Raw genomic sequence first — 21,568 nt, forward strand, 5'->3', positions numbered from 1 at the left:
GGGTTACTCACGGACGCTTGCTCGCGTCCGCAACATGTATTACTGGCCAGGACTTTCCGCAGCAGTGAAACGCTATGTACGAAGCTGTCGCGAATGCCAGCGCCGTAAAACACCGCCCCAGAAGCCTGCCGGATTTCTCAAGCCCGTTAAAGTACCCCGCATTCCGTTCGACCAAATTGGAATGGATCTCCTTGGCCCTTTCCCTTTGTCGCAGGCCGGAAACAAATGGATAGTAGTCGCTACTGACTACCTGACTCGATACGCTGAGACAAAGGCAATCCCTCATGCCACAGCTTCCGAAGTAGCAGAGTTTTTCATGCACAACATAGTCTTGCGGCATGGCGCCCCTTCCTACGTCATTACCGACAGAGGGACAGCTTTCACATCACAGCTGATCGACCGCATATTTGAGCTGAGTTGCACGACCCATCGCAAAACCACAGCGTACCATCCACAAAGCAATGGCCTTACAGAAAGATTGAACAAGACGATTGCGGACATGTTGGCAATGTACGTCGATGTGCAGCACAAGACCTGGGACGAGGTGCTGCCGTACGTTACATTTGCGTATAATACAGCCTTACAAGAGACAACGCGCTTCACACCATTTCGACTTGTTTACGGACGCGAAGTTCAGAGCATGCTCGATTCCATGCTCCCGTGCCCAGATGATGACCAGCTATCCTCAGATGCCCAGCAATATGCCATCCGCGCTGAGGAAGCCCGCCAGCTCGCCCGTGTGCACATTGGGCAGCAGCAGACCACTGACGCGCACCGTTACAACCTCCGGCACCGCCAGGTTGACTACAAGCCCGGAGATCAAGTCTGGGTATGGACACCAGTTCGCCGTCCAGGCTTGTCAGAGAAACTCCTTTCCCGCTACTTCGGGCCGTACAAAGTGTTGCGCCGTGTGAGTGACCTTAGTTATGAAGTTATCCCAGACGGTGCCACACAACCAAAACGTCGAAAGCACAGCTCGGACATTGTGCACATTGTGCGACTGAAGCCGTACTACCACCGATAGCGTATGGCCACCCGCTGTGACCACTCTCTTGCTTTTCACACCATTTTTACCGGCCCTTCTCATTTTTTTCCGGAGGGAGGGGGTAATGCCACCTAGCGTTGCCAGGTGGCGCATGACTGAGGTGAAAAAGGAGGACGAAGTTGAAGAGGACGACAAAGTGTCGCTTACACGTTTGCGTCTGTGCTGCTGTGTTCTTGTGTCTGGGCTACCCCCTGCTATCATTGGTATCCTTAGTCACCGTGTACGTGACAATATATTCTTTAACTTTAGTGGTAAATTCTCCATCCAACAGCAGTTTTTCATTAAATTTCCATAGCTCCCAGTTGAACCTTGTTGCCTTACTTTTCATGCCTAGAGTAATCATTACGAGGGAGTGGTCACTAAAGCTCATGGGAAGTGTTTGATATTCCAAGCACAAGGGCACACAATCAATGGGAACATATATTCGGTCCAACCTTGCATGACAGCTACCTTGAAAGTGCGTGAACTTTGCTTGGCCTTCATGCGTCATTATACAGCCAGCATCTTCAAGCTCTGCTTCATTAACAATGTCAATAAGTAACTCTGCACTCTTGTCACGAAGGACACGGTCTGTTGTTCTATCTTCCGGTCTACAGACACAGTTGAAGTCTCCAAGCAGGAGAACACGTCTCTCATGTATTAGCAAGGATTTCATATAGTGAAAAAACTCTTCCCGCTCAAACGTTCTAGTCGGTGCATAAACGCAGATCACTATCCAGTCCAATTCAGAAAAACTGAAATCACATATCAAAAGCCGACCACTCTCACACGAGAACACAGACTGCACACACTATGCAATTTCGAATGAAGATGACACATCCCCCCGATCTTCCAACCGCATGACAAACACAAACATTATATCTAGAATGATATATTTCAGCCATTTTATCTGTTTGTTGTTCGCTTTCAATTTTGATCTCTTGAACTGCTAGCACATCAATTTCATTTTCCAGCAGAAGGCGGTTCACCTGCTGTTGTCTCCGACGCGTTGACAGCCCCCTCACATTTAGCGTGGCTACGCGCAAGCTAGTGGATAAATAGGTCGCCATCTCAAGAAATTATACATCGCGAAACATTTCACTCACATCTCTTCAGCAGAAAGACAGCATTGCGGTTTAACTGCTGCATGGGATGACCATTCTTCCGTTTTGGCGAGTCTGTCCGTCGTTCCAAGCGTTGCTCCCGATCATGGATCGGGCTTGTGACGTCTCGACCGAAAAGGGTACCCCCGCTATGGCGGAGGCGCAGGTGACACAGTTCTCCTGTCTGGGGGCACGTTTGGCCTTGGCTTGAAGGACGCCCGGCGAAGGGGGGCCGCCTTCAGTGGAGGCTGTCCGTTTTCCGCTCCTCCTTGGGTTGATCCCTCGTTGACACTGTCTTCGTGCACACGCTTCACAGGCAAGGTAGAAGCAGCTGGCATCTCAGCTTCAGTGTCCCCCTGTTCATCACTGTGTTGCGTAGCCGAAGCTGGGCTTGCAGCACTGGCATTGCCGTCTTCTTTCGTGGGTGTCTCGGTCCCAGCAACATTCGGCAACGGAACAATCACATCTGACTCACAGTGTTCTTTAAGGGCAGGGGTCTTCTCAGAGGATTCTTCTTTCTGCTCTGCATCTTCAGTGATTCCACTGCTAGTTTCCTCGGCGTCCACTGCGTCCATCAAGTGCTCGCCTGCCACTCCACTCGGCACGGGGCCTGCAACGTTGGCATACGTGCGCACATACTGGGACTCTTCATGGCCGTAGCGACGACACAGCCCGCAGCGCGGCACACGACACTCACGCCGTATATGACCTTTCCCGCGGCACCGGAGGCAAAGCGGGGCTCTGCCTGGGACGTGGCCAAGTGCGACGTTCTCGGCGACCCGAAGCTGATGCGGCAGGTCCTCGATGATAACACCCACTTTGAGCTTCAGCGTGACCGTTCGAGTCGTTGAAGCCTTATCGACACAGCCTTGCACTTTCCACTTGTCTTTGGATATTTCCGTAACTTTTACAAAAGCCGCCAACGCCGCTCGCACATCATCGTCTGCACGCCGTGAAGCAGCCAGAAAAGTTTCAACCTGATGCCTTGGTTACAGGGGTCAATGACCACGCAGCGGTGCTCCTTCACTTCAAAACATTCGGCTTGCAGAATCTTCGCTTCCGCCTCTTCACCTTTAAACGTTACCGCCCACACATGATTCATTTGATATGCCCCGAGGGCAACCACTTCCGGCAGCAGCGAAAGACGAGCGAGGGAGTCTCGAAAGTGCTCCACCCGGTACGGCCTGGCTTTTATGTCGCCGTGCAAAAAAACACTGTGCAAAACACTCGAACCTGTAGGCAGATGCGGTAGAACCAGTTCATAATCCTTGGCAGGCCTTTCCGTGCTCCTGATACCACGGCCCAGCTGGGCCGCTGAATCCGCTCCTTGGGAGCCCATGATAATCACGTCCGTCACGCTCGGTGGCCGGAAGTGGAAAAAAACTGCGCCACTCTGCTGGACAAGCATCTCGTTAGAAGTGAGAGGTATTTGATTGCAGAAAATAAAGCGATTACAGCTGCTACCGGTTGACCTGCTCGTAACAAAAAAAAATAAGTAAAACATAGCAGAGCGTGGTTTCGATCCACGGACCTCTGGGTTATGGGCCCAGCACGCTTCCACTTCGCCACTCTGCTGGACAAGCATCTCGTTAGAAGTGAGAGGTATTTGATTGCAGAAAATAAAGCGATTACAGCTGCTACCGGTTTACGTGCTCGTAACAAAAAAAAAATAAGTAAAACATAGCAGAGCGTGGTTTCGATCCACGGACCTCTGGGTTATGGGCCCAGCACGCTTCCACTGCGCCACTCTGCTGGACAAGCATCTTTTTTTCTTTATTGCCGTGAAACACAAAAACAAAATACACATGCTAAAACACGTCAACTACACTTGAGCTAACGCGTGCGCGGCTAAAATCTTTTCAGGTGCACCAACTCATCAAATAGACATTGCCATTGTGGTGGATCCTGCTGCATCCTGAAAGTTTCGCGTATATGCACCGCACTTTCAATAAAGTTTTCACGCGCAGATCGTGTCTCTATATCTGCATGTCGCACCTGCATTCGTGTTTTTCACAAACTATGGAGGCCAAGAAGCATAATTAAATCATAAGGTGCATCATCGTTCTGCACTGGTAGGAATCTGATACCGTACGGAGTTAGGGGAAGTTCCTTTTTAATATTCCTTTGGAGGACGTTCCATAGAAAGACAGCATCCCAACACTGTAAGAAGACGTGTTCAATTGTCTCCGGTTTTTTGCACAACAGGCAATTTGTTGTCCATGGGACGAAGATACCTTTTTCATTCAGCCAGGCTTTAACAGGGAGCGTATTAGAATGAAGTTTGAAAAGGAACGTTTTACCAGATGGCCTCGTGGGCATCTTCTTGACTCTTTTCAAAACGTCCTGCCCTGGGCCTCCACAGTGTAATGCCCGGTAAAAAGGCACCGGCAGCATCACGTCAATGAGATCTTTATACAGTTTTTTTCTGGGAACATTGAAAAGGTAATCAAAAGAAAACTGCACTTCCAGCAACTTGCACGAAAAAACAACCTCGCGCAGGTAGCCAGTCACAGTACCAGGCATGCTTTCACATGACACAATCCATTCAGGGAGCAGCCTCTTCAATCGCACTTCCATCACACTTCTTAGAAAGGTATCGTTTTGATCACGCAGGAATATAAATCGCGAAACTACTTGACGCAAGAAAAAATAGGCAAGACCAAGCCCGCCCCTTTAACAGAAATAAACAAATTAGTCCGGGTGGTTTTTTCCCATGTGGATGCCCAAATAAAAACAGCAAAAACGCGGTGCATTTTCTGAATCGAAGTTCGTGAGACACAGAACACATTGATGAGGTACCACAGCCTCGAAATAAGAAAAACATTGCAAATAGAAGCGCGAAAACATTGAGAGTTGCCTTCTTTGCCACGCATACGCTTTTTCTTTCGCTCTGGATGTTTCTTCCATCCAGTGCACGTTGGGATCTCGATAACAATCTAAAGGCACGCCTAGATATCGCGTTGGGAGAGCAGACCATCGCAGCTTACAGAAGAAATCAGGTGCCACATCCCAATCACCGTGCCAAAAGCCAGAGCTTTTCTCCCAATTGATCTTACATCCGGTCTGATCACAAAATTTTTGGACGACACCCGTAACTTCACAGATGCTCTTTCTAGTTGCACAAAACACTGCTATGTCATCAGCATATGCTAGCATTTCGTGTGCTGATTGCAGCTTGAACCCTAAAATGCGATCGCTATCAATGATAGCCAAGCAAAGTGGCTCTAAATACAGTGCAAAAAGCAGGAATGAGAGCGGGCAGCCCTGCCTTACCGATGAACGTACTGCGATGCTGTCAGTCAGTTCACCATTCACTATAATACGGGTCGTGCAGTTCGCGTAAGCCATTTTAACACCCTCCACTATGACTTTTCCAAGGTTAGAATGCTCCAAAATGGAAAAAAGAATTTCGTGAGAAACACGGTCAAAGGCTTTCGCCAAATCTAACTGCATTATGGCTATCTGACCACCGAGTGCATCAACACATTCTAGTACGGTTCTTGCGACATGTATATTCGTGGCAATGGATCGACCCTTGATGCCGCACGTTTGATGAGACCCAACCAGTTTTTTATTACGCTTTGCAGTCTTTTTGCTAAAACCTTCATATACACCTTGTAGTCAACATTGGTGAGGCTAATCGGTCCATATGACCCCACCAACAGTCGTTTCTCTGTATCATCTCTCTTTTGTATTAGCACAATGTGCGATGTAGCGAAGGACAATGGAACAGTATTACGTTCATAAGCTTCAGTGATTACATCGAGCATAAACTGAGCCGCATACTGCTGAAAAGTTTTAAAGAAGGCAGCGCTTAGACCATCCGGCCCAGGTGCTTTCCCAGGTGTCAGGTCATCTATTGCAGATTCTATCTCCTGCAACGTTATCGGTGTTTCTAGGCGCGCTTTACTTTCGTCATCCAGTGCAGGCATCAGTCTTAGAAAATCTGTTTGAAAGCCGCCTACAGTCTCAAGCTTAGCGCTAAGCAGTTCTTCGAAGTGCTCTGCTACCGCACGCTGAATATCTTTAGCATCTTCAGTGATATGGCCGGCATACCTTATACTCCTTAGTTCTTTCTGGCAGGCGTATCTTTTTTCGTCTGCTAGGGCTCGTTTTGTCGGCACTTCTCCTGCCCAAAGTTTTTCAGCCCTTGCACGTATGACAGCCGCTTTGTATCTTTCGCGGTCGATTGTTTCCAGCTCACTTTTAATCTCTCGTATTTTACTGGCGAAATGCCCTGGCACCGTACTTTCCATGCTAAAAAAAAAACTGAAGTTGTTCATTCAGTTCTTTTTCTTTTTTTTCCTCTTTATGCCGCACCTTACTGCTCTTTTCTATGGATTTCAATTTGACCCACTCTTTGAAGCTGTCCCATTCCGCTGCAAAACTTACTGGTCGCATAGCCAGACGATCTTCAAACTCGGTCTTAACTTCCGTAAGGAACTCTTCATCGGCGAGAAGATTGGCATTCAGTTTCCATAGGTACCAGTTAAAGCGCGATTTCTTTCCTGCCCTACCGAACACTGCACTCACGAGACAATGATCGCTGAAAGACACAGGTTTGACCTCATATGCAGTACATAGGGAAACAAGATCAACCGAGGCATACACCCTGTCCAATCTAGCATGGCTATCTCGCTGAAAGTGCGTGAACTCTGGTTGGTTTCCAGTGGAGAACACACTACCAACATGCTCAAGGCCGTATTCATGCACAAGTGCATTCAACTGCTTGGAGCTTCTGTCTCTTCGAGGTTTACACTTCGCCGCTCGGTCCACAGCTGCGCACACACAGTTGTGCAAGCAAGATTGCAAGTACAAGCAAGAGTGCAAGTACAAGCAAGATTTTGTCGACCTTCAACCACAATTCAATAGACTTAAAAAACAATTCACGTTCGCATTCTGAATTTGGAGCATACACACACACAACACGCCATCATAAATTACAATAGGTAAAATCAGTAACCAAAAGCCGACCACTTGGACAGGCAAAAACGAACTCTACACTTACTCCCAGTGTGTTACATATAAATAAAAGGCATCCACCCGATACACCAACAGAATGGCATACACACACATAAAAGTTTGTTTGAAAAGAAGCCACCATATGGTCAGTGCTTTCTTGGCTCTCAATCTTTGACTCTTGCACAGCTGCTATATCTATATCATTATCCACAAGGAGGCGACTGAGCTGGCATTGTCGCCTCCTCGCTCCTAGCCCTCTGACATTCAAAGTAGCTACGTGTAACGCCGAATTAAGCTTGAGAGTCATGTGTTAGAAAGGGACGCCCGTACCCGCATGGTGCCTACCTTCATGGTTGCGTGGCCTCCGCTTCTGAAGAAGAGCGGCATATATGTGCACGTATTGTCCTCCCTGCAGAACGTCGGGCTGCATTCAAACGAAGTCCAAGCACCGTTTTTCATTTTTTTTTTCACACACGCCTCGCTTGGTTGCAGAATGTTCCTAACGCTGGTCGGTAGGCAGCCGACCCACAAATCGTTCAGGACTCCACAAAACCTACGGAGGCGGTTTCCCCGCCTGCCGCGTGTCGGCAGAGAAGTTCGGCTTCGGTCTCAAAGTCGATCTTCGGATGCCCGCAGTTTTCGGCGGCGGCTCACCACAAACGCCGCCTGGCATCTGTCTCCTCGAAGCTTTCCTGGTGTGGACGTTTTGAGGCAATTAAAGCCGCTGTCTCCGGCCCAACTTCTATGGCATCAGTGCAAGGAGGCTCAGTACTCAGATGCTCCTCAGCGTCAGAAAACTTGATTACGTCTTCTGACGCTTCCTTTGACGCGCTTTCGTGGTCCTGTTGGCCCTGCGATGGAACGTGCGAGACGTGCCGAGTTTCATTCTTTTCACTTGAGACCGTTACCTTATGCTTAGTTAAAACCGTCATGGAAGACGCGTCCTGTTTCGTTGACTGTCCTCTAATGTCGGCCGCCTCCTCCGCATCCACCTCATCCATTATCAACTCGGACGTGTCCTCGCTGGTCCCAGGTCCGGCAATGCTTGCGTAGGTACTATCGGGGACAGAAGTGCCCAGAGCACGGCTCCACCGGCCGGAGAGCGAAAAACTGCATCGTTGCGCCATCTAGTGGCAGTTCACTTGGTTCGAAATGAAGGAGGAGCGCATGCGCGCCCTAGCTAGCACGTAAGCATGTACTGACGATGCCTCCACGCAAGTTGCTCTTCAGCCAGGAGCCCTCCGCCAGATGCCGCAATATGTGCATCGCTGTGATCGTCTGCTACACGTTCTGCTGCGCTAGAATGACAAGGCACTAGTCATATGTCGTTTGCCATTTGGACGCATGCTCTTGAAGAAACGTGCATTGATAGGCAGGCTGTTTTTATTATTGTTTGCAACAGTGGTTTTCTTCCCTGTTCTGGGAAGTTAAAGCTTCATACGAGCGTCGGCTCTATATTTCGTGAGTAAAAAACACTCAGATTCTCAATGATTGTCGTTAACTGGGCGCAACGGTTGTATAGAAATTACTGAGCTTCAGTTAGGTGATTTTTTGTCTGATGCTTTGTTTTCAATTTTAAAAAGCAGTGAGTTTGGAAGCCAATGTCTTGAAAATTCTATCTTTTCCTTGGTAACTATGATGTTACCATCACGTTTACTTCCGACTGAGAAAAATATATTTAATTAATGCCTTAGATATGAGGAAAAAATTCAGTCAGGGGCGATAAAACTTTTTATTCGCCTAATAACAAAAGTGTCTTGGCATGCTCAGCATAGCCATAGAAAGTACCGTGGCTTTGGTTTAATACCTTGAAATTTTCCCCCCACAGCAATGACTTGTTTCAGTCTGCGAGGCATTGACTCGTAAAGGCGGATTATGCATTTGGGATGCTCACGCAGCGTTTCCCACTCGTGCTGTATTGCATTCCATAATCCGTCTGCTGTGGCGCCACCGAGGTTTTTTGACAGCAAGTTCCTTTTGAGGATGCCCCAAACGTTTTCAATTGGGTTCATGTTGGCGCAATTATGTGGCCACTCCAGCACGGGTATGCTGTGACTTTCAAGCGTTGCGCTCACTTTTCGGGCAGTGTGCACTGGGCTGCGATCTTGCTGCAGCAGATAGCACCCGTTTGAAACGGACCGTCAAGAACATACGGCACAAGTGTGGTTGTTATGATCTCGCAGTAGGCGTCTGCATCGAAGTGACTACTTATTCTTACAAGTGGCCCCACTCCTTCCTTGCTTATGACTCCCCAAACAGCAACAGCACAGCGCCCACTAGAGAGGACAATTTGAGTGTACTCTGGCAAGTACCTGCATGAAGGAGAAGAAGAAAACGGTGAAGTGGGAGCAGTAATCTGTACTAGGTGGTGGACATTCATCCTGCAAAAAGTGGGTTAGTGCGCCTCAAAGGAGTTACTTCTTTTGTCCATGTATTTTTGCGCGTAATCCCCTTTTTGATAGGCGAGAGTGGGAAAACTGAGCAAAGTTCGAGTTTTTTTTTTTTCGTGGGTTATAATAGCTAATATTTTCATTGATCTAAAGGCGTAAATATGATTGTTCGTCTTTTTGTGCTTATAGAGCAGCATAGTTATGCAGTAACAGGCCAATTTTGCGTATGAATGAATTTAAAGCGAGTTTCTGTAGCGAATGAATAGATAAAGCTTCACAAAAACTAAAGGAACTGAGAAAGCTCCACAATGCTTCTGGTACCATGAATGGCAGATAATTTTTTTCCGTTCTATGTGACAGTAATGCAAAGGACTGTAAATCATACCTGCAATTCATGGGGCGCCAAACGCGCCGCTTCTGGTCCCACCTTGTCGAAAAGGTAGACTCATCTGCGAAGATGACCTCGAACCAGTCGGCAGAACTCCACTGCTCATGTGTACGTGCGAAGTGAAGCCTTGCCTGTGGCTGTGCTTCCCTGAGAACGGGCTTCTGGGCAGCGACATAGTTAAGCCCGCACTCATGCAGTCTCCTTTTGATGGTCTTGCAAGAGATATCCAAGGATAGCTCCTTCTTGATGCTTTTGGCGCTCATAAATGGATCGGCGACTGCGGCACCCGCTATAAGATCTGTCTCGTCGACAGTTGCCCTTGGCCGTCCAGAACGGGGAGCGTCGGTAAGTCGCCCCTGCTCATCACGGAACGCCTTTGTAATACGAGTCACTGCCCACTTCGAATGGCCAGTGAGCCGAGCGATCTCTTTTTGAGGCACACCTTCAACAAAGTAGCGCACAATTAATTTCCTCTCTTCAATTGGAATAGGAGGGGCCATCTCTGAGAAGCAGTGACTGTCTTGAAAAAGCTTTCGCTACCAATGTCTCTTGACCGGCACATTTCGTGGGTTTAAATCTTGCGCTATTAAATACCGATAAGGGTTTCAAAGGGGGCGTGTACCACTTTCTCATTCCATAAAACTAATTTTCGGTTGTCTGCGAAGAGAGTCGCCGTTGGAAACAATAAGAATAAAAACAGCAATTCATTCAATGCAGGTTTGTTCAAGAAAATATTGCGTCCCTTTGACGAACGACATGACAAGTGTCTTGTCATTCTGGCCAGCAGCACGTGTAGCAAACGAACACAGCGATGCCCATAATGCGGCATCTGGCGGCCGCCTCATTGGTGAAGAGCAACTCAAGTGAATGCACCGTCAGTACATGCTTACGTGCTAGCTAGGGTGCACATGCGCTCCTCCTTGATCTCGAACCAGGTGAACTCCACTAGCTGGCGCAACGATGCAGTTTTTCGCGCTCCGGCCGGCGAAGCCGCGTCCTGGGCACTTATGTCCCCGATATTACGTGCACACTGCCTGTCTTCATGACCGAACCGCCGACAGGTTCCGCACCGAGGAACCCGGCACTTTTTGCGGATGTGACCCGTGCTCCGACAGCGTAGGCACAAGGGAGGTCTGCCTGGCACAACAACGAGCGCCAGCTCACCGCTAACGTTCAACTGATGTGGCAGGTCATCCAGCTTCACGCCAGCTTTCAACTTAGGAGTGACAAGTCTAGTAGATGAGCCTTTTTCTACCATACCTTTCACACGCCAGCGCTCTCTTGTAACTTCTAACACCTTTCCATACGGCGTAAAGGCAGCACGAACATCTTCGTCTCGCACGTTGTGTAGCAGCCAGTGAAGTTTCAGCCACACGTCCTGGTTCGCCGGGTCAATTACCAAGCAGCGACCGTTTTTCACACACAACTCGCCTACACTAACAAGCTTAGTCACCGCTTCAGAATCCTTGAGAGTGACAGCCCAGACGTGGCACATCCGATACGCCCCCATCGCAACAACATCGGGGATCAGCGAATGCTGTGCCAACGCGTCGCGGAAATCTTCCACCCGGTAAGGGCGGGCCCTGATTTCGGCGTGCAAAAAAACCGTATTCAAAACAAACCGACCTGTTGGCAATCAGGCAAAACAACTTGATAAGTACCATCCTGTTCAGCAGTCCTGTTACCGCGGCCTGACATGGCCGCTGAAGCCGCTCTTGAGGAGCCCTGCATCCTGCGTCCGTTCACTGGCGTGGCCGGAAGCAGAATCACTGCGCCACTCTGCTGGACAAGCATCTCGTTAGAAGTGAGATGTATTTGATTGCAGAAAATAAAGCGATTACAGCTGCTACCGGTTGACGTGCTCGTAACTGCTCGTAACAAAAAAAAATGAATAAAACATAGCAGTGCGTGGTTTCGATCCACGGACCTCTGGGTTATGGGCCCAGCACGCTTCCACTGCGCCACTCTTTTGTTTTCTTTATTTCCTGACCGAGGACGTACAGAAAAAAAGACACATGTGACATCAATAACATGACAAAATAAAAGATCAAGCATTGATTTAAAGCTTCAGCCTTCCTTAGCTGAAGTTGTCGGATTAAAAATCCCTCATATGTGACAACCCTTCAAAACTAACTAACCATTCTGGCTCTAGTTTTAAAGCTTTCTGTTCGTCCACATATGCCCGTATGCTCCCTCTAAAGAGCTGTCTCGCTGAACGTGCATCGACGTCACCGTGCTCTACAGCCATTCTGCTTTTCCATATGCTGTGGAGAGCCAGGAGCATCAAAAGATCCAACGGTGTATCACTGTTCGCAATTCTACTGGCAAGAATCGGCTACCATGTGGGCTTATGGGTAGTTCCTTTTTAAGCGTCCTCTGGAGCACGTCCCATAAAAATACGGCATCCCAGCATTCGAGAAACACGTGTTCAGTCGTCTCCTCGTTTCTGCATATTATGCAGTGGACACCCCAGGGTACAAAAAGCCCTTTCTGTTCCTTCCATTTCTTTACCTCCAATGTTCCAGTGTGCAGCTTAAAAAAGAACGTGTTCACCCCTGCCGGCACCATCATCTTTTTCACTCTTTTAAGAACATTTTTGCCCCCTGTGGACGAGTACACAGCTCTATACAACGGTTCTGGAAGCACCACATCGCACAAGTCTTTATACAGTTTTTTCCTGTTTACACTCCACAAATAGTCTAAAGTAAACCGCACCATCAAGAACCTGTACGCCAAGACCACTATTTTAGATACCCGTGGACACCTCCTGACATGCGGTCAGAAGAAACGACAAATCCCGGGAGAGCTTGACCCAGGCGTAACTGACAGACCGTACGAAGAAATGGATTTTTCACATTCCTCAAAAACATGAAACGATTGACTAACTGGCGCAGAAACAGATGTGCCAAACCAAGCCCGCCGTCCTTCACCCGGCGTAAGAGATTTGTCCGACTTGTCCGTTCCCACGAAGACCCCCACATAAAGACGGCAAAGATAGGATGCATCTTTTGGACATTAGCTCTTGAACAATATAACACTTGAAGCACATACCAAACTTTTGTCACTAAAAACAAATTACAAATCGTGGCCTTAGAAAACACCGACCACTGCCATCCATTCCATTTGTCCACTCTATCTTTCAATTTACCGACTTGGTTTTACCAGTATCGGTCACTGTCCCAATACGATTCAAGAGGGGCACCAAGGTAGCTGACAGGGTTGGTAACAAATTTCATGTTAGCAAAAATGCCTGGGGTCGCTGGCCAGTCACCGTGCCAGAAGCCCAGGCACTTGCCCCAGTTAACAGCACTGCCGCTTACAGCGCAAAAACCTTTTACAGTTTTCACAACTTCTACGATGCTTTCGTAGTCTACACAAAGCATCGCGACATCATCGGCATAAGCCAAAAGCTTCACTTCTGCTTGATGCAGCTTGAAGCCCCGCATTTTCTCATGCTTGATAATGCTTAAACATAAAGGTTCAAGATAGATACAAACGAGAAGAGGTGAAAGGGGCAACCTTGACGAACTGAGCGTTGGACAGCAATACTGTCACTGACAGATTTGTTCACAATTAGCCTAGTTGTACAAGCACTGTAAGCCATAGCCACTCCTTCTCTGATGACGCATCCGACCTTGACATAGTCTAATATACACAAAAGCAAGTCGTGGGGCACTCAATCAAAAGCCTTTTCAAGATATATTTGGAGCATTGCTACTCCAAGTCCACCAGCATCGCAATATTCAAGAATGGCCCTCGCGATGTGAATGTTCGTAAAAATGGATCTGTCTTTCTTACCGTTTGATAGCGTCTGCCGCGCTCCCATTGTCGCGACGCTTGAGAGGGCTGGCGTGGGCGGACGCTTGCTACAATACATTCGGAGCTTTTTCCAGGCGCGCTCCATGCGCGTTCGCGTGGGGGGGTGCTCTCTCGGCGCCTCGCCCGGTCGGGCTAGGCGTGCCGCAGGGCTCTGTCCTGTCACCTTTTCTGTTCAATGTGGCGATGTCGGTGGTGCCGGGCTGCCTGCCTGCAGGCTGCCGGCATCATGTGTACATCTCCATATACGCAGATGACATTGCTCTGTGGTGCCTGGGACCGCCGGGCGAGACAGCACGGGTGCGCGCGTGCCTGCAGGCAGCTCTGACGGCGGTGAGCGACTGTTTGCGTGGCCTAGGTCTCTCGCTCAGCGCGGACAAATCCGTCGCAATGGCCTGTGTTCCGAGCTCGCGCAAACGACCACCGCCGCTCACACTGGACGGGACCCTCTTGCCGTGGCGATGTTCGGTGCGGTACCTGGGGTTGGACATAGACCAGCGCCTTTCCTTCCGACCCGCGGCGATCAAGGCCTGCCTGCAGATGAAGAGAACCACCGCCGCCGTACACAGGCTCACAGCTCGAGGCCAGGGCATCTCCCAGCAAGCAGCGTTACGGCTGTACAACTCCGCGGCTCTGGGGGCAATACTCTACGCGCTACCGCTCGTCACACTGCGCAAACCATGCTGGAAGAAGCTAGAGGTCGAGCATCGCAAGGCGCTCCGCATTTGCCTCGGCCTTCCTCAGAACTCTCAATGCGCAGCTACTTTGGCCGAGGCAGGTGCGTGGCCTTTACAACTTCAGGCCACGCGGCGGGCGCTCCGACACATCGATCGCCTACAGCGCGCAAAGGACGGCGGCCCGCTATTACATCGGTTGCGACATCATCGCCACTCGCGCATGGGAGCGGCGCTGCTCGAGTACGAGCAGCTCACCAATGCAACGCCCCCCTACGACCTCTTCTCGCCCTGGCCCGCTGCTACGGAGGTTCAGCGAGAGATTGTCGGAATCGCGGGGAAACGCACCACACCGCCCTGTGCAGTGCAGCAGCTGACCAGAGCCGTCATCTACGAGGAACTCCAACATCACCTCCTCGTTTACACCGACGGCTCCGTGGCCAGAGACAGTTGCTCGCTAGCAGCGGCGGCTACCATCCCCGCCCTGCAACTGCACAGACAGCTGCACCTGTCATACCTGGGTTCTTCCACCACGGCGGAGCTGCTGGGCCTACGCCTAGGCCTGGATCTACTGCTTGAACTGACTCCGCCGCCACCCAGGTGTGCCGTGCTATGTGAGTCCCGCGCTGCCCTAAGCCGCCTTCGAACCACCGGCCGGGGAACTCCGCTGCTGTGCCAGATTCGCGCACGTCTCAAGCACTTGGCGGAGCGTGGCTGTGCTATACGGGCACAGTGGATCCCCGGGCACTGCGGCATAGAGGGCAACGAACGTGCCGACGAGCTCGCGACCGCAGCACATGAACTCCCTCCTAGCGACGAGCAACTCGCTTTGGAGGATGTGCGTGCGGTAATCGACGATCACCTCCGGACGCAGCACCCCGACCCACGCATCGCAAGAGGTGAGCGCATTCACAGTGTCAGCGGCCGCTCGCTGACTCGGCTGCAACGCGCAATGATCCTCCGTGCACGCATTGGATGTGTGTGGCCTGGGGAACGACGGATGCGCCACGGACTTGCCAATAGTGACGTGTGTGACGGCTGTGGCGAGGTAGAAACTCTCGAACATCTTCTACTGCGCTGCACCGCGCTAGCCGAACCACGACGTGAGTTGCTGGCGGCTTACAGAGCGCAGGGGGTAATCCCGGACAGCGTAGCTGTGCTCCTGTGGCCGCCGGGCTGTGCGCGCGCCCGCGAGCGAGCTCACGTGAGCTTGTGTGAGTACATCGAACAGGCGGGCTTGATGACCCGCCTATTTCACCTCGCCAGATAGTGCGCGCTGGGACTGAACGCTCCACGTGTGCTATTTCCCACAATAACGGCTGATCGCCCACGACAGCCGTCAGTGTTTTGTACAGTGTGCAAGTGCGTGCGTAGTGAACAGTTGCCTGAACGTGGAGCTATTGCGGAGGCCCGCCCGACGTGCCGAGTACTCAGTGACCTAAGACATTTGCGGGTGGGCCTCATGCAAACTACTCTATACTGTACCATAGTGTATATATTTCTTTTATTTTTACCTACTCTTTTCTTTCTCCCTATCACTCACCTCTTTGATTTCCTCTACCTTCTCCTCGCTATCCCTTTATTTCCGCCGCCCCAGTTCAGGTGCTTCAGATATAAGATAGCAGATACCGGGGCTGGCAAACATCTTTTCTTTCCTTTTGTACATACAATAAATAACCACTACAACCTGTCTTTCTTACCGCATGTTTGGTGGCCTCCAACAATATCTTTAATAACTGTTTGCAGTCTTTTAGCTAGTATTTTCATAAAAATTTTATAGTCGACATTTGTTAAACTAATCGGCCGGTAAGAGGTAACACTGCGTAATTGACCTCGGTCCTCCGTTTTGGGAATTAGCACAGTATGAGAAGATGCAAAGGACGGCGGCAGCACATTAAGCTTATATGCTTCATTATACACTTTTTCCAGTACCGGCGAGAGAAAATCCTGGAAAGCTTGGGAGGGAGACCACTGAGCCACTCTGCTGGACAAGCATCTCGTTAGAAGTGAGAGGTATTTGATTGCAGAAAATAAAGCGATTACAGCTGCTACCGTTTGACGTGCTCGTAACTGCTCGTAACAAATAAAATATAAGTAAAACATAGCAGAGCGTGGTTTCGATCCACGGACCTCTGGGTTATGGGCCCAGCACGCTTCCACTGCGCCACTTTTTTTTTCTTTATTGCCGGACAGTGCACAGTTTACAAGAGATAAAACACGCCAACCTCTCTTCAGCTGGCGAGAAAAATTAAAATTTCTTCAGGCACACTAACTCATCAAATACATCGATCCACTCAGGAGGTTCGGGTAATGCCTGATACACTTCTCTCGTGTATACCATACTCTGAATGAAATTTTCGCGTACAGAGAGAACATTTGGATCTGCGTGACGCACTGCCATTCTTGTTTGCCACAGACTGTGTAGGCCTAGGAGCATAAGCATGTCATAGGGAGAAACCGGATGCCGTAGGGTGTAATGGGCAGCTGTTTCTTTAGAGTTCGTTGCAATATGTCCCAATGGAAGATAGGGTCCCAGCACTCGATGAAAACGCGTTCAATTGTTTCCGCTTTTTTGTACAATAGACAATTAATTGTCCACGGAACGGATATGCCCTTCTGGTGTAGCCATGCTTTTACGGGGAGGGTGTTCGTGTGTAACTTAAAAAAGAAGGATTTAATCTGAGGTCTAACTGGCATTCTTTTGACCCTCTTCAACACATCCCTTCCTGGGCATTCACAGTAAATTACTCTGTACAATGGAGCTGGTAGTAGGCTTTCCAGCAAGTCAGCATACAATTTCTTTTTTGTAACAGAACACAGGTAATTCAATGAGAACCGAGCATGCAGCATACGGAAAGAAACCACAACTTCATGAAAGTAGCCAGTCACGCGACGGCACCTTATATCACTGGTTGTAACAATGAATTCAGGCAGCGCTCTCGCGAGTCGAACTTGCATAACTGTGCGCAAAAAGCTGTTCCTTTGTTCCCGTAGAAAAAAGAAACGTGACTCAATCTGCCTAATAAACAAATGAGATAGGCCCAACCTCCATCGCGGACTGAGCGGAAAAGATTAGTGCGGCTGACTCTCTCCCAAGCTGAGCCCCATATAAATACAGCAAAAACTCGGTGCATTTTCTGTACATTGGCACGGCTCATACACAGCACCTGCAGCACGTACCATACTTTAGCTATCAAAAACAAATTGCACACAGTAGCACGCGCAAACATTGAAAGGTCACGACCCTGCCAATTTCCCATCTTCTCCCTCATTCTATCCGTTGCCTCACTCCAGTACTCTGCGGGATTCTGATAGTGCTCGAGTGGTACACCAAGATACGTCGTTGGTGTGGTTATCCAATTCATACATGCAAACCTATCTAGCTTAATGCCCCAGTTGCCATGCCATATACCAACACTTTTTTCCCAGTTTAACTCTGAACCAGTGAGCTTACAGAACTTCTTAGCAAGATTGACGGCCTCTAACACACTCTGGCGATCTTGACAGAATACGGCTATGTCGTCAGCGTACGCCAGTCATTTTACCTCTGTAGAGTGTATCTTAAAACCTGTTATGGCTGTTTGACGAATCACTGCTAAACAAAAAGGTTCAACATAAATAGCAAACAATAGGGGTGACAGTGGGCATCCTTGTCTTACAGAAGATCGTATAGGCACTCTCTCTGTAAGAGATTTATTTATTATGAGCTGTGCTGCACAATCTTTGTAGGCCATAATTACGCCATCTAAAATAGTGCAACCAACATTCACATGCCTTAATATGCTGAACAGAAGCTCATGTGGAACCCTATCAAATGCTTTCGCCAAGTCGAATTGCAGCATAGCAACTTGACCTTCCATGTCATCGCAGCACTCTAACACATTTCTGGCAATGTGCGTATTGGTAAGGATTGTTCGCCCTTTGATACAGCACGTCTGATGCGGCCCGACAAGCTGTTTAATCACGCTTTGCACCCTCTTCGCCAGTACCTTTATGAATACTTTGTAATCAGTATTTGTAAGGCTGATAGGCCTGTACGATGTTACTGACAGTAGCTTGTCACGGTCATTCGTTTTTGGGATCAGAACGATATGGGCTGCTCTAAAGGACGGTGGCACCTGACTTTTATTATAGGCCTCATTGAACACGCGGTGCAGTATATATGCCAGCTCATTGGCGAAAGCCTTGTAAAATGCGGCTCCAAGTCCGTCTGGTCCCGGTGACTTGCCTGCAGGCATTTCCTCGATAGCAGTCTCAATTTCGCGCATGCTTATCGCTTCCTCCAGGCGTTCTTTGTCGTCATCTTCCATCTTTGGCATATCGGACATAAACTCCGTCATGAAATCGTCACTGACTCGGGTAACGTTGCTAAATAACTCGCTATAATAATCCACGAAAGCTTGCTCTATCAATTATTGTTCACCCGTCACCTCGTTTTGATAGCGGATCTGTCTGATTTCGTTTTTTGATGCATGCCTTTTCTCGTCGCTTAGAGATCGTTTATTTGGTGCTTCCCCAAGCCATAAGCGTTCGCTCCGCGCTCGAATCAGAGCTGCCCTGTATTTTTCGTTGTCTATAACCTCCAGTTCACTTTTCGTTCTTCTTATTTCGGCTGCCACTTTTTCCGGTTCGGAACTCACTGTGCTTACCAAAAATTCCAGCTTGCATTGAAGTTCTTTTTCTTTCTTCATTTAATTTCGACGCTTGATGCTCCCTCTTTCAATCGCAGCCATTTTGAGTTCAGTTTTAAATTCTTCCCAGGCAAATCCGTAATTTTCTGGCTCATTATTCATTAGCCACCCCAGTTTTTCCTTGACTCCGTTAACAAAAACTTCATCATCGAGTAGTTTAGCGTTGAACTTCCACAGGTTCCAGTTGAATCGCTGCTGCTTTGGCTTATTGCCAATGGTGAAACTCGCAAGGCAATGATCGGAGAATGAAAAAGGTATAACCGTATAACTATTGCAGTGTGGCACCAACGGAAGCTATACGTAAACTCTGTCAAGCCTTGCTTGACTATTTCGCTGGGTGTGCGTGAATTGTGGCCGCCCACCGATCGTTATAGTGCGACCTAGATCTTCCATATTATAGTCAGCCACTAAGGATAGGAGCAAGTCAGCGCTTCGGTCACTTGTATATACCAGTTTAGACCGATCTTCGGCACAACAAACACAGTTAAAATATCCAAGCAAAATAACGTACCTGTCACATTGCATATATTGCTTAAGGTCTTCAAAAAAATGACATCGCTCACATACACTGTTGGGAGCATAGACACAAATCAAGCGCCACCCTTTTTCAGCTAGCGAAAAATCCAAGACGATAAGGCGTCCCGTTTCAGAGACAGTAATCATTTCCTCTATAATTCCAACACTTTTACGTATCGACACAACACAGCCAGCAGATTTTCCGACGGCATGACATACACAGATGTTGTAATTTGTTTTAAAAGGCAACACCATACGATCGGTCTGCTCTTGCTTTTCCACCTTTGTCTCTTGTACCGCAATTAAGTCAAGCGCTTTTTCCATGCATAGGCGGCTAAGCTGATATTGCCTTCGCCTCGTTGACAGGCCCCTGACATTATTTTTTGCTACATTTATCGAGTAATTGCAGTTGTTCGCCATTTTAAAGCATGCTTATAGAATTGTGTGATGTCATTACACACATGACTGCCACAACCACATCGTGCGTGTAGTAAAAACTCAAGAAATGGTACGAACAAAGAACATCCGGCAAAGTCCTCAACTGTACCTTGAAGGTGCATCTCGAAGTTCCCTTGAATCCTTCCATTTTGACTCGGGAGCGGTTAGGCGCCTTCGACGGCACCGATTCTGTACACTAAGTGGGCGTCGCCGCCGGCCTTCGGTCCGGCGGGATGTTCGGTTTTGGGCGTAATGACGCCCGACGTCCCCCCGTTGCTTTTGCCGGGGGTTCATCATTAGCCGGTTGGCCTTGCTGTCCATCCTGGATATCCGCCTCTTCATGAGTCCTTTTCGTGACAGTACCAGTTGTGCCTTGCTCGTTTGAATCCATTGCGCCATCATCGCTTGCCTCAATTTCATTGCCTTTTGAAGCTGAAGATCCTTCATCGCTCTCAGTGTGTGTTGAAGGCGGCTCCAGTTTAGAAGTCGGGGCAGCTGGAGAATTACTGGGCTTAGCTTCGTGCTGTACTCCAGACTTTTGCTCTTGAGGCTTCGCATCTTCATTATTCGGTCCTGCTCCTTTAGAGGTTTCCTCGACGTCTGCTTCGTCCATGAGCAGGTCGGTGACATCATCCTTTGCCACTTTATGTGTTACAGAAGCGTACGTCTTCACGCACTGTTCCTCTTCGTGTCCATAACGATGACAAAGAGCGCAGCGCGGAACACGACACTCGCGTCGGATGTGGCCCGTATTGCGACAGCGCAGGCATAACGGGGCCCTGCCCGGCACCACAACCAGAGAAAGTTCACCTGCAATACAGAGCTGATGTGGTAGGTCGTCCTCCGTCACACCTGTCTTCAAAATAATAGTCACCAGGCGGGTCGAGGATGCTTTGTCGTGCACGCCTTGAACACGCCACCGTTCCCGGGACACTTCCGTCACTTTGCCATACGGCAAAAACGCCGCTCGTATGTCATCGTCCGGCACGTTGGGAAGCATCCAATGTAATTTTATGTGCAGTGCTTGATTGGCAGGATCTACCACAAGGCAGCGTCGTTCTTTCACCATCACCTCCTTCCTAGACAAGAGTCTTTTCACACCGTCTTCATTTCTGAAGGTCACTGCCCCTACATGACTCATCTGGTACGCCCCCAGGGCGATAACTTCAGACAGCAAGCCCAGGCTCGCCAATGCATCAAGGAAGTTTTCTACTCGGTATGGCCTTGCCCGCACATCGGCATGCAAAAAAAATGGTATTCAAAACAACTCGCCCTGTTGGTAGCTGAGGCAGGAGAACTTGGTATTCCGATTCATCAGAGTCAAACATCCTGTTACCGCGGCCCTGGTGGGCCGCTGAAGCCGCTCCTACGGAGCTCATGCTGAACACGTCCGTTCGCTAGCGCGTCCGGAAGTGGAATCTCCACTGCGCCACTCTGCTGGACAAGCATCTCGTTAGAAGTGAGAGGTATTCGATTGCAGAAAATAAAGCGATTGCAGCTGCTACCGGTTGACGTGCTCGTAACGAAAAAAAAAATAAGTAAAACATAGCAGAGCGTGGTTTCGAA

The 21,568-nt window shown here is 49.1% G+C and overlaps 1 non-coding gene and 4 pseudogenes across 1 annotated transcript; all 5 read right to left on the reverse strand.

Annotated features, from left to right (window-relative positions):
* Positions 1-3,483, reverse strand: part of LOC146209835 (uncharacterized) — a 36,794-nt pseudogene extending 33,311 nt beyond the window's left edge.
* Positions 3,484-3,808: 325 nt separating this feature from the next.
* On the reverse strand, positions 3,809-3,880 carry TRNAM-CAU (transfer RNA methionine (anticodon CAU)). The gene has a single exon. It is a non-coding gene; the product is annotated as a tRNA-Met (tRNA).
* Positions 3,881-7,554: 3,674 nt separating this feature from the next.
* On the reverse strand, positions 7,555-11,661 carry LOC146209843 (uncharacterized; annotated as a pseudogene).
* A 4,888-nt stretch (positions 11,662-16,549) lies between these two features.
* Positions 16,550-17,767, reverse strand: LOC146209844 (uncharacterized; annotated as a pseudogene).
* Positions 17,768-20,198: 2,431 nt separating this feature from the next.
* Positions 20,199-21,413, reverse strand: LOC146209845 (uncharacterized; annotated as a pseudogene).
* Positions 21,414-21,568: the final 155 nt, after the last annotated feature.

This window comes from Amblyomma maculatum, chromosome 1 (genome assembly GCF_055883805.1).
Source record: "Amblyomma maculatum isolate TAMU_Amacu chromosome 1, ASM5588380v1, whole genome shotgun sequence".
In the NCBI taxonomy this organism is placed as follows: Eukaryota; Metazoa; Arthropoda; class Arachnida; order Ixodida; family Ixodidae; genus Amblyomma; species Amblyomma maculatum.